Here is a 13,051-nt window from a genome sequence, read left to right on the forward strand (position 1 = left end):
AATTGTCCTATAATATTTGGTAAATCTAAATTTGTTTCAAGCATTTATTTTAAACTCAGGACACTCAAATCCTAAAAGTTAATGTTGACATCATTTAATGAGCCCTACAAAGCTTTGCTAGGCTTCAAACCTATGGCTAACTCTAAATTCACAGATCAGCTGCCTAAACAATAAATGGAAGTAAGGGAGTATAATTACAACCAATAAGTTAGTTTTAATATAAGACAGGTTACAACGAAAGCCTGCAGTCTTCCATGAATAAATTAGCACTGTTGTACAGAAATATGGAAATGAGAAAATGTTATATTCCAAGAACAGCTAAATAAAAACAATGTTGAATTTTACAAACCTGTATAATTTTAAGTGTTAGGAATTATTGCTTCATGGACTAGATTCATATTCTCCATAAGTAAATTTAAAATCCTATCAAATTTCTAAAAAGATTTTCAGTAATGTATTTCCATCTAATGGTTATTGTTGTTGGTTATTTTTATTATAGAGTGGAGTTTTATTTAGCAATCCAAGAAAAGGTACAAGCAATCTATGGGGTATACTTTTAAACAGCCTGAAGTATTAACTTTATTATACAGGTGCTGGTCATAAAATTAGAACATCATGACAAAGTTGATTTATTTCGGTAATTCCATTCAAAAAGTGAAACTTGTTGATTAGATTCATTCATTACACACAGACTGATGTATTTCAAATGTTTATTTCTTTTAATTTTGATCATTATAACTGACAAGTAATGAAAGTCCCAAATTCAGTATCTCGGAAGATTAGAATATTGTGAAAAGGTTCAATATTGAAGACACCTGGTGCCACACTCTAATTAGCTAATTAACTCAAAACACCTGCAAATGCCTTTAAAGGGTCTCTCAGTCTAGTTCTGTAGGCTACACAATCATGGGGAAGACTGCTGACTTGACAGTTGTCCAGAAGACGACCGTTGACACCTTGCACAAGGAGGGCAAGACACAAAAGGTCATTGCTAAAGAGGCTGACTGTTCACAGAGCTCTGTGTCCAAGCACATTAGTAGAGAGGTGAAGGGAAGGACAAGATGTGGTAGAAAAAAGTGTACAAGCAATAGGGATAACCGCACCCTGGAGAGGATTGTGAAACAAAACCCATTCAAAACTGTGCGAGAGATTCACAAAGAGTGGACAGCAGCTGGAGTCAGTGCTCAATAACCATCATGCACAGACATATGCAAGACATGGGTTTCAGCTGTCGCATTCCTTGTGTCAAGCCACTCTTGAACAAGAGACAGCGTCAGAAGCATCTCGCCTGGGCTAAAGACAAAAGGACTGGACTGCTGCTGAGTGGTCCAAAGTTACTGTATGTTCTCTGATGAAAGTAGATTTTGCATTTCCTTTGGAAATCAATGTCCCAGAGTCTGGAGGAAGAGAGGAGAGGCACAGAATCCACATTGCTTGAGGTCCAGTGTAAAGTTTCCACAGTCAGTGATGGTTTGGGGTGCCATGTCATCTGCTGGTGTTGGTCCATTGTGTTTTCTGAGGTCCAAGGTCAACGCAGCCGTCTACCAGGAAGTTTTAGAGCACTTCATGCTTCCTGCTGCTGACAAACTTTATGGAGATGCAGATTTCATTTTCCAACAGGACCTGGAACATGCACACAGTACCAAAGCTACCAATACCTGGTTTAAGGACCATGGTATCCCTGTTCTTGATTGGCCAGCAAACTCGCCTGACCTTAACCCCATAGAAAATCTATGGGGTATTGTGAAGAGGAAGATGCAATACGCCAGACCCAACAATTCAGAAGAGCTGAAGGCCACTATCAGAGCAACATGGGCTCTCATAACACCTGAGCAGTGCCACAGACTGATCGACTCCATGCCACGCCGCATTGCTGCAGTAATCCAGGCCAAAGGAGCCCCAACTAAATATTGAGTGCTGTACATGCTCATACTTTTCATGTTCAAACCTTTCAGTTGGCCAACATTTCTAAAAATCCTTTTTTTCCATTGGTCTTAATTTATATTCTAATTTTCCGAGATACTGAATTTGGGACTTTCATTAGTTGTCAGTTATAATCATCAAAATTAAAAGATATAAACATTTGAAATACATCAGTCTGTGTGTAATGAACGAATCTAATATACAAGTTTCACTTTTGGAATGGAATTACTGAAATAAATCAACTTCGTCATGATATTCTAATTTTATGACCAGCACCTGTACTTTTCTTAGCAATCTGAAGCCCTACAGTAAATAATTTTAATCAGAGCTCGGCCATAAATGTACATAATGCTTTGATTCCTCTGTAAGCAGGACGTGGGTTGCTAGACCACAGATGGTGTGTCACTTGCTCACAGATTCCCCTAACAAATGCCTTCTTACACAGGAATCGAAGCATTACACACATCTAAATCTGTTCCTCAGAGAATCGCAGTCAGGGCAGCTGATGGAATGGTCCTTACGGATGACACTGCAATTGTAACCCGCTGGGCTGGCTACTTTGAGCAGCTGTTCAAAGCTGATCCTCCAGCTAGGACAGTGGATATCTCTGGGTCCATGGTTCTTAAGGCTGATCCTCCAATTAGCTGTGAACCACCCAATCTCACTGAGATTGCACAGGTGGTGAACCAGCTGAGGGGGGAAAGGCTGCAGAGATCTGTGGTATCCGGGGTGAACTTCTCCAGGTTGGTGGTAAAGCTGTCCTCCTGGCATTGCAAGCAATCTGGAAAGGGAAGGGTGATCACCTGGATTTCAGCAACTACAGGGAGATAACACTGCTCTCGGTGCCGGGTAAGGTCCTTGCAAGGGTAAATCCTCAATAGGTTCCGTGATCACTTGCTCACCTACCAGCAACCAGGACAGTCTGGTTTTACGCCTAAGAAGTCTACCATAGACCGCATCCTGGCACTAAGGGTTCTCACAGAGCGTAAACGTGAATATATATCTATTGTTTTGTTGCACCCTTTGTCGATTTTCGCAAAGCGTTCAACTCAGTTGATCAAGTTGCCCTGTGGAACATCCTGAGGGTTCGTGGGATCCCCTCGAGGTCGCTGGATATCATGGCTGGCCTGTACACTGGTACTGTGAGTGCTGTGCAGTGGAGGCAGGACCTCTGTGTTTTTCCCAGTTGATTCTGGGGTTTGTCAGGGGTGTGTTCATGCTCCTACTCTGTTCAATGCTTGTATGTACTGGGTGTTGGGCAAGGTCGTGGGGTCCAGTGGCTGTGGGGCATCTGTTGGTGAAGAAAGATTCACAGATCTTGATTTTGCTGACAATGCTGTGATCTTCGCGGAGTCAATGGAGGCTCTGATCAGGACGCTCAAGAGACTGAGTGAGGAGTCTGAGTGTCTGGGCTTGCGAGTGTCCTGGATAAAAAACAAGATCCAGGCCTTTAATGACCTCTTGGGCACAGCCATCAGAAGTGTGTCTGTTTGCGGAGAGAGTGTTGACCTTGTTGAGAGGTTTACTTACCTCGCTGGAAAGGGGTGTGTGGCGCTCCTGACATCTATGCAAAAGGACGAAGGTCCAAGTCTTTAGAGTCCCGGTGCTTCCTGTCTTGCTATATGGTTGAGAGACATGGACACTATTCAGTGACCTGAGACGAAGACTGGACTCCTTTGGTACTGTGTCTCTCCGGAAAATCCTTGGGTACCGTTGGTTTGAATTTGTGTCGAATGAGCGGTTGCTTATGGAGTCCCAAATGAAGCACATTATCTGCATTGTGAGGGAGCATCAGATACAGCACTATGGCCATGTGGCGCGTTTCCGCGAGGGTCATCCAGCTTGTAAGATCCTCACTGTTGGGGACTCGAGTGGCTGGACTAGGCCAAGGGGTCGTCCACATAGCACCTGGCTGTGGCAGATAGAGGGTAATTACCGGAGGGTGGGACTGGACTGCGGGTCTGCCTGGGGGGTTGCAAACCGGAATCCTGAGTTGTTTTGCCGTGTAATGGGTGCGGCAACGCACTTTACCAGTGCATGCTCCCCAACTTGACTTGACTTGCTCGGCCATATAATGAAATTAAAATTTGTTGGTTTGAGAATACTGTACTTACTTATAAAAACCTGATTAACAAGAAGATGCATCAGGTAAAATGAAATCCACATGGTAATGCAATGTTTAAAGCATTAGGCTCTTGAAAACACTTTGTTAAATAAATCTTACACAAATGAAAGAACAATTTACTCTCATTAAATAGCACTCAGTAAATGTTAATTATCAAACCACAAATACATGAGGCCTGTTATTTCCAGGCAGAAGCAGATGCAGTGTCATTGCTTAAGGAGTCAAAGAATATGCAGCTAAGTCCTGCTTATACTAAACATAGTGTCTTTGATTTAAAGGCATATACTGTAGTTACAGGTATAATATTTTGTATAGCAGTGCTGCTAAAATGTGCTTAGACCCTGATTCAAGTCCAGCCTCAGGGGCCCCTTATTTATTTATTTCATGTTCACTTGTTTATTTTGGTTACTTCTATGAATCTCAATGTCTCTCAATAGTCTAAAACCATAAAGTTAGTAGCTGCACTAAACTATTATACACTGGCTATGTGTGTGCGAGTGTATTCGGCAAGGGACTGGAATTGCTGTGCTGGTAATAAGTAGGTTAGGAAAAGGAAGGCATGGAATAAAATATGCAAGTCTGTTGATTTTTTTCTTATTAGCAGAACATTCTCAAATCCACTTTTTCCATGTCAGACTTGCAGCAGGCCAGAGTAAATAGTGGCAACATCAGGTGTAATGTGGGAGGCAAGCTTAGGCAGGAAAACACGATAATGCTCACTCATGTACACACTAATACTCACATGCAGAACTGCCAATTAATCTAACACAAATCTTTAAGGATGTGGGAGAAAACTAAATAAGAGACAAAAATAATTTACTTGATAACTGACTTTAAGAGTTCAGTAGTGTCAGGAATGGGTTGAAGTTCCAAACTTTATTCATGGTCCCTCCTATTCATGTGTGTTGTTATACAATGAATATTCTACAGCAGTCATGTATTGCAGGATCTTGAACATTACTTTCGCTCAATCAATGCATTATGTACATTTGTTATGCTCCATTCACAGCTCCTTTTTTGTTTAGAGGTTTAGAAGCTTACAAACAATGTCTGAACAAGACAAATAACCAATATTCCCCATTTTATGAACCATTCTAATCCATAATGTAACCATCATGGAATAAGCGTTACATAACAACAGATGTGATGGAAGGCATCACAGGCAGATGTTATTCATGACAAAGGGTAAAGGGGAGTCTCAGTTCTTCCTTCACAGGTAAAGTTTTATAATACCAGTCATAAAAGAATTAATAGTAATTAAGCTGAAAGCCTGTAAAACAATAACTAAATGTATACATTAAGTCTAGGAATGTTTATGCTTATTTATGTGTTAATGCAAATCATACTAATCAGAGGATAGAGATACAACTCACAAAGCAAAATCACTGTTAATTTAAATTAAATCCAATTTAGTTTATTCTTATATTGTGTTTTAAACCGAAGACAAGCTCAAAATGCTTATTCACATTTTTTAAAAATTCATTTCTACCTGATACCACATTGCTATGTTATATAAAACATGTAATCTATAGCTGCCTGAAAACTCACTGGTATAACTTTGTTCTCTAATATATCCAGTGTAGTCACAAGTAACATAATGGCGATTAACTAGAAGTTTGATCAAATGACTTGTGTGGTTCCGCGCATATTTAGGTGCCAATGAAAACAGTTTTGCACAGCAAAATACTACTTTGTTTATACAATATATGCATGCTCCAATCAGATGCTGTCGTTAAGGTCTAATAATTCTGCTAAGTAATTTCATTAGTATTCAAGTAATCTTGGGTTCTTAGAAATAAAAAAGCAATACAGTACTTCCTATACGACACCACCATTAACATTTAGTATATACTTAGCTTTGTTCAGGTTTACCTTCATGTATGACTTGGCTTTGAAGCCACTAAGAATGCTAACAGACTGTTAGGTTACATACCATGATCTGTAGACTACAAGTCAAAAGAAAGCAGGCCTACACTATAAAATGCACTGATAAAGCATCACCTGGGGTACTGCATGCAGTTCTGATCTCCAAACTACAAAAAAGACATAGCAGCTCTAGAAAAAATCCAATGAAGAACACTTGGCTGATTCCAGGACTAGAAGGTATGAGTTATGAAAAGACAATGTAAGAGTTTAGGTGTTTTTCATTTTAGGCAAATGAAAAACGCAAGGTAACATAAATGAGGTTTTTAAAATCATGAAAGTAATCAGTACAGTGAATCTGCATTTTTACTTTAAAATCAGTTCAACAAAAAGTACACGGGGACTTGAATGAAAATCGTTCATTTTGCATAAATGTTATTATCCAAGTAGTGTGGTAAAGAATAGAACTTTAGTGGCCTTTAAGATGCTAGTTGTGCTTATTTTAGAGAAATTATGTGGATAGGACTGACAAACTTTGTTGGGCTGAATCATCTTTTCTTCTCAAAATTATTCTAATGTTTTATGGGCCACACAAAATTTGATTGCAGCAACCTTCAGTCTCATGTACAAAATAATGAAGGCCTAAACAACCATAGACAGAAAAAGGCAAAAAATAGTATATTTTGTGAACTATTCCTTTAATAAAAATAAGAAAAAGTAGCTGAGCAGACAGAATGTATAAATAAATGTATTCTGCATTACCAAGCATCTCAGTGTCCAGGTTTCTGTTACCACACACAGCACACATTTTACATGGTAAAATTATAACTGATATTCAGTCAATATGTGTATTTCTCATTTGGGAAACACCTATGAGTGCACTGTGATATTATACAGAAAATGAAGACCTTTTATACATTTTTATTATGTCTCCCATTTTAGTTTACCTAAAGTGAACTTTATATTAATACTTTTTGAGTACTACTTATGAATTCCAAAGGCAAAAAATGTGACATTCAAGTAACAGCTTTTAGAATTCAAGATAATTATGTAAACTTTACAATAATTAACCACTATGGTAAACAGTGTTGAAATGCATAAAAAAATCTGTGTTAAATTGGGTCTGTTGCCCAGTTTAACAATGATTAAATGCTGCCTATTTTCATCAAAGCCAGACAGGAAAAGCTCCTATGTAAAGCAAAACAAACAAAACTAATTTCAGTTTTTGTAAGGAAAATAAAATCCTTATAGAATGCACAACCTAAAGATCAATGTATTTGTTAGAGGTAAATAATTACTTTCAAATCCCCTGATGTATGTTCAACACACAGTATTGCATCTTTCCAATACAATTGCTTCATAAAGTCTATTTGCTATTTTTGTGTGAAAACAAAACACAGTTAATATAGTACAATTACTTCACCCATTATGTATATTTGGGTTTAGTCATAATGTAAGTTATCTGCATGGATTAAACCATTAGACCCTAGCCTAGAAGCCTCAATTTATGTGAATAACACAGGTTGCTTCAAAAAGATTTGAACACTTTCAAAAATGTATTACTCAGCAACTAAATACCACATGAGAACGTAGTATGCACCAAATTGAATTTACTCTTGATTTTTTACACATTTTGATACTTAACAAAACAAAGACCAACTTGTGGTTTCCATATGAAAACTTTCACCAGAGGTATGCAAAAGTTTGGGTAATCTTACTTAAAATGTTTGTTACTGTGAAAAGTTAAGTGAGCAGAACATAAACTGATCACCAAAAGGCATAAATATGACACATTTCTTTAATATTTTAAGCAAGATTAATTACATATTTATTTCCATCATTCACAGGTACAAAATACCAAACAAAAAATGAAAAGAGCCTGAAGCAAATATTTAGGCACCCGACATGGTCAGTACTTAGTAAGACATCCTTTGGCAAGTATCACAGCTGGTAAATGTTAGCCAACTAAGAGTTTTTCCATTTCTTACTTGGGATATTTTCCCCAATTCATCCTTGCAAAAGTCTTCTGATTCTGCAAAATTCTTGGGGTGTCATGCACTGCTCTTTTGAGATCTATCCACAGATTTTCAATGATATTCAGGTTGGGGGACTGTGTGGGCCATGGCAAAACCACCAGCTTGAGCTTCTCGAGATAACTTCAGTTTTTGTACAGATGGTGTGATGTTTACTTCCAGTATTTTCTGGTATTTGCTTGAATCCATTCTTCCCTTGGGTCTTGTTCAAAAAGTGGACGCCAAAAGCCCCTAGTACAAACCCTGAACTTAAGGTTTGTGTGTGTAAGGCCAGGTACACCAGGGTCCCTAATCTTAAAATTTACATTAGGTGCCTAATCTTAAAGTTGAACCCTGGTGTATACTGATGGCGTCCACTTTTTTGAACAAGATCCCATCCCTCTACCAATGACATGTTCCCTGTGCTACTGGCTGCAGCATAAGCCAAAAGTATGATCGATCCACCCACATGCTCTTTTCCTAGAATTCTGCATCTTTTTAATCTCCAAACATACCTCTGCACATTGTAGCCAAAAAGTTCTACTTTGACTTCATCAGTCCAAGGACTTCTTTACAAAATGTGTCAGGCTTGTTTAGATGCTCATTTGAAAACTTCAGGTGCTGAATTTTGTGGCCAGGACACGGGAAGGTTCTTCTTCTGTTGACTCTACCATGAAGGTTGTGTTTGTTCAGGTGCTGCTACACAGTATAACAGTGTACCACCACTCCAGAGTGTGCTAAATCTTTCTGAAGGTCTTTTGCAGTCAAATGAGGGTTTTTATTTGCCTTTCTAGCAATCCAACAAGAAGTTCTTTAAGAACGTTTTCTTGGACTTCCACAATTCCTGTTTAGACTGAAGAAACAGCTACCTGAAAACACTTTGCTATCTTCTTGTAGCCCTCTCCTGCTTTGTGAGCATAAATTACTTAATTTTCTACAGTGCTAGGACCCCATCGCTGCCAATTATTACGGCAAGGTTTGGAGTCTGAGAATTTATACGGCTTTGCAATTTGCATCACCTGGATTTTCCTAATGATGACTGTGAACATCCATATCCTTAACGCGCTAATTAAGGCCTGAGACCTTGGGAAACGTTATCTGAGACCTCAAATATCTTTGGGTTCCCAAATTTTTGTATGGTGCACCTTTCCTTTTTTCACAGTACAATTGTTCAAAACAAAACCAATATACTAATCTTGCATAAAATGCCAAAAATAAATGTGTCATCTTTAACTTTATGCCTTTTGGTAATTAGTTTATCTTCTGTTCACTTAAATATTCATAGTAACATACATTTTAAGCAAGGGCGCACAAACATTTGAATACCACCGTATACTAGGATGAATTAAACTCTAGGGACTGACAAACTTTTACTTCAGTTATTTTAATTTGAAATACTAAGGGACCACTGAAAAAAAACAAAACAGAAAAACATCTTTAGAAATCTAAAGTAGAATGGATGCATAGCATAATTAACTTTTAGTTCTGCAACTGAGCTGAAAATATATATACTATGAGACAGAGACTGTGAAAGGAATCAGACAAGAATGAACTTGTGCCAGCCTGGTTTGCCATGCCTACACTAAATCCTTCTTTGCTCTGTGGAACAACACCATTAATTGCCACCATCTAAGTTAAATATGGTGGATCAAGTGAAGCAGATGTTTGAAGGCTAAAATGTTTCTTTTTTTGCTGTTTACGTTTCTAATTCTTGCTCACACACAAGTAACTGTCACTTGCACACAGGTAGCTCTACCTCCTAGCAATAGGCTGTAATAGACAATGAGTACTTAGGTATTCAGACTAAGAAATAGTGTATTCAGCACTATGCAAAAGATTCATCTGTTTCAGTAAAGCTTGTCAAAAATAGCCACTCTAATTTCACAGAAACACACATAAACACACAAAATAATTAGTTACTCGCTTCACTTCAACCCTTCTCTACTGTCAAATTCAACAGTGGCCACTTACAGTTTTTAGTTAATAGTTTATTAGAGCTTCACAACAATCAACCATCAAATCTACTAAATGTACACTATTGGTTGTTGTTTGCAATGATGCCTTTTGTGAATACTCTGCAGTTTACATCATGACAGGTGAAGTGGCAATCGGTGCAATTTGGATTAGTAGATCTTTAATACACTACACTGTATGATGCACAACATAGAGAAAAACCAAAGAGAGCCAATCTTTAGGAAAGTACAGGTAAATAATTTCTTGTAAAATAAAAAACACTATCTTTAGTACTTCAGCACACCAACATACATGGATATTTTTGATAGTTAGTTTCTAAAGTGATACAACTGAAAATAACTGCCAAGTACGTTTATAAGTCTGAATTAGATTACTAACTACATTAGTACAGTAGTTATAATTTTTTGTTGGGTGCTACTGCCCTGCCAAGGCTTCCCTGGATATTCAATTGCTTGGCAACAGCCCCCTACCATGTGACATTCAGTTTTTAATTTATTTCAGTATACAGGGACATACATCAGCAGAGGGTGTTATTTAGTTTTTCATGTTATTCTAAATTACTCATTTTAAAAAGGTTTTCATATTTATTTGTTTTCAGACCTTGCCTGTTTACTAAACTTTTAGCTACCTCTAGGATATATTACTTATCAATTTGGCAGGCAGTGTAGTACAGTGTTGAAGCTTTGGACTTCAAACCATAAGGTGAGTCAGTCAGTCATTCTCCAACCCGCTATATCCTAACTACAGGGTCATGGGGGTCTGCCGGAGACATTCCCAGCCAACAAGGGGCACAAGGCAGGAACAAAGCCGGCAGGGCGCACACACACACACTAGGGACAATTTAGGATCACCAAATGCACCTAACCTGCATGCCTTTGGACTGGGGAGGAAACCCACGCAGACACGGGGAGAACATGCAAACACCACGCAGGGAGGACCCGGGAAGCAAACCCAGGTCTCCTTACTGTGAGGCAACCATAAGGTTGTGGGTTCAAATCCCACCACTAACACTGTGCAACCCTGAGCAAGTCAATTCACCTGCCTGTGCTCCAACTGGAAAAACAAAAGAAATGTAACAAATTGTATCTCAAATGTTGTAAGTCATTTTGGATAAAAGTGTCGGCCAAATAAATAAATAAAAGTATTGAACATGAATAGAATCTTGCAAGCAACCAGTCCTTAAAAATCACACTGAAATTTGTGCATTAGGGCAGTAGGGTTCAAATGATAAAAAATACATAAACATATATTACATCTGTGATTGTTTAGGATGGGAGCTCCACTTATTGTACAGGTCAAAATGAATATGTACATAGGAATCAATATAAGGATGAATAGCTCTTCAAGCAGTGCAGAAACCATTCTTTCTATATAGTTAACCTGTTTGTCAACTATTATACTAAATGTTACACTAAATAAATATCTATAATCAATAATTAAAAAGCTTATGTAAACTTTTCTTATTGACTAACTTTACTTATATTTTACTCAGTAATAGCATATGCTATAGTTGTGGAATGCCGAAGGCTAAAGCCATAGTATATTCTGTATACAGGAGAAGGATTAAATAATTAGTATCAGTTATGGGGGAAGATATTCATGTCATTTTATACATACAGAAAGATGAGGTACATACTGTATGTCTTACTATGTATACTATATATGAATGGTGTATTTTTTCAATGTTCTAACAAGGATTTACTCACAACTGGCTTGCAGACAGGTGGGTATCTTTCCTGGCAATATTGAGCATTTTATCTGTCTATTGCAAATAATCACTTTCTCACTTATAAGGTCATTCTGGGTCACAGTTTCACATATCATAAACTCATTTAAATGTCAATGTTAGGTAAATGGAGAACCCTGAAAACGTCTAAACAGTCTTGGGGGAATGAGAAAAGTCCATATATGAGCAGCCAGGCTTTGAATTAAATTCAGATCCCTTGAACTATGACAACAACAGTACACATGTGCATTACACTCATCTTTCACTACTTGCATTTTATGTTATGCATTATTGATAAGTAAGTAATAATGTACCTCCGTGGGGTCACTGCATCTGAGATTTTAAACCACTAATTAAACAAACATGTAAGGAAAAGTCACAACATAAACATAACCATGGGTTTAAGTTGACTAGATCTGGAATATACGTTACTAAAATTGATAAAGAATCACCTAAAAAGATCTGCAAAGCCCTCAAGGGTGGAGATAATGACTTCAGGGAAAATAATGACCATAGAGTGCTGTTTTACACACTCCCGGTTCGCATGAACAGCAAAAAAATGTTATTCAAATGAATCGATAAGAGGAGTAACGCGCATTAGATTAGCAATCTGTGATTTCTGGATTCTAATGCAACAGATAGGAGAAGGTGTGGCAAAAACACCTCCTTGACATTTTAAAGCTTGTCTCAAAAAAAGCAATGCACACCGACTGCTGATAGCAGGCTTGCACTCCGCTGTCTTAATCTACTATTAAAGCAAACCGACACCCTATCTGATCTCTACGATGGATAAGGAACAGCTGCTAGTGGCACCCGGCATGCTCATCCGGCCACATTTTCACCCTCTATTCGTTCAGAACAAACGTGTCGTACTTGTTCGACTTTAACACTGCTTATATGACAGATGTCACAATTCCGTTCAAAGATTGTGATTTACAAATCAAATTTTCACCAAAATGCTTTAAAATATATACATAGAAGCTCACCTCTCGTCTCTCCGTCCACACCCTTCACCTTACTGGCTGCCCCCATCGAAATGAAAACAGGATTCTTCAGGCTACAAGGGTGCAGTGGGAGCACGGCGAAATAAAAAAAAGATAGACGGCTTTTACTTAATTAGAAGACGAACCTAACTACAGTCGCTACCACGACGCGAAACTGCTGTCTCACAGCCCTGATTATGCCCGTAGTGGGTGTCAGAGCTGCTGTCAAACATCTGCTGTTTGACGGTTGCCATGAAATTAGAAGCCCACCCTCCTCTGCGACGCAACGACTGTGCGCAAGCGTGTGAAGCTGGACGGCGTTCAACGTGAGACGCGCGCGCACGGGAATCGCGTTCATAATATTAGGCGTCATCTGGCCGTGAGGGTCACGTAAGGTGAGAGTTGTTTGCGAGAGGGTTTTATTTTTAGTTTCTTACTGAAAATA

The 13,051-nt window shown here is 38.4% G+C and overlaps 1 protein-coding gene across 6 annotated transcripts in view; it reads right to left on the bottom strand.

Moving 5' to 3' along the window:
* The window catches only part of LOC120532980 (probable E3 ubiquitin-protein ligase HERC1), a 188,217-nt gene extending 175,362 nt beyond the window's left edge, over window positions 1–12,855 (bottom strand). For all 6 annotated transcript variants that reach the window (XM_039759544.1, XM_039759542.1, XM_039759540.1 and 3 more), the window contains exon 1: window positions 12,610–12,855. The gene's annotated coding sequence lies outside the window, so the exon portion shown is untranslated. The remainder of the gene's footprint in view (window positions 1–12,609) is intronic.
* Window positions 12,856–13,051: the final 196 nt, after the last annotated feature.

This window comes from Polypterus senegalus, chromosome 7, assembly GCF_016835505.1.
Source record: "Polypterus senegalus isolate Bchr_013 chromosome 7, ASM1683550v1, whole genome shotgun sequence".
Classification (NCBI taxonomy): Eukaryota; Metazoa; Chordata; class Cladistia; order Polypteriformes; family Polypteridae; genus Polypterus; species Polypterus senegalus.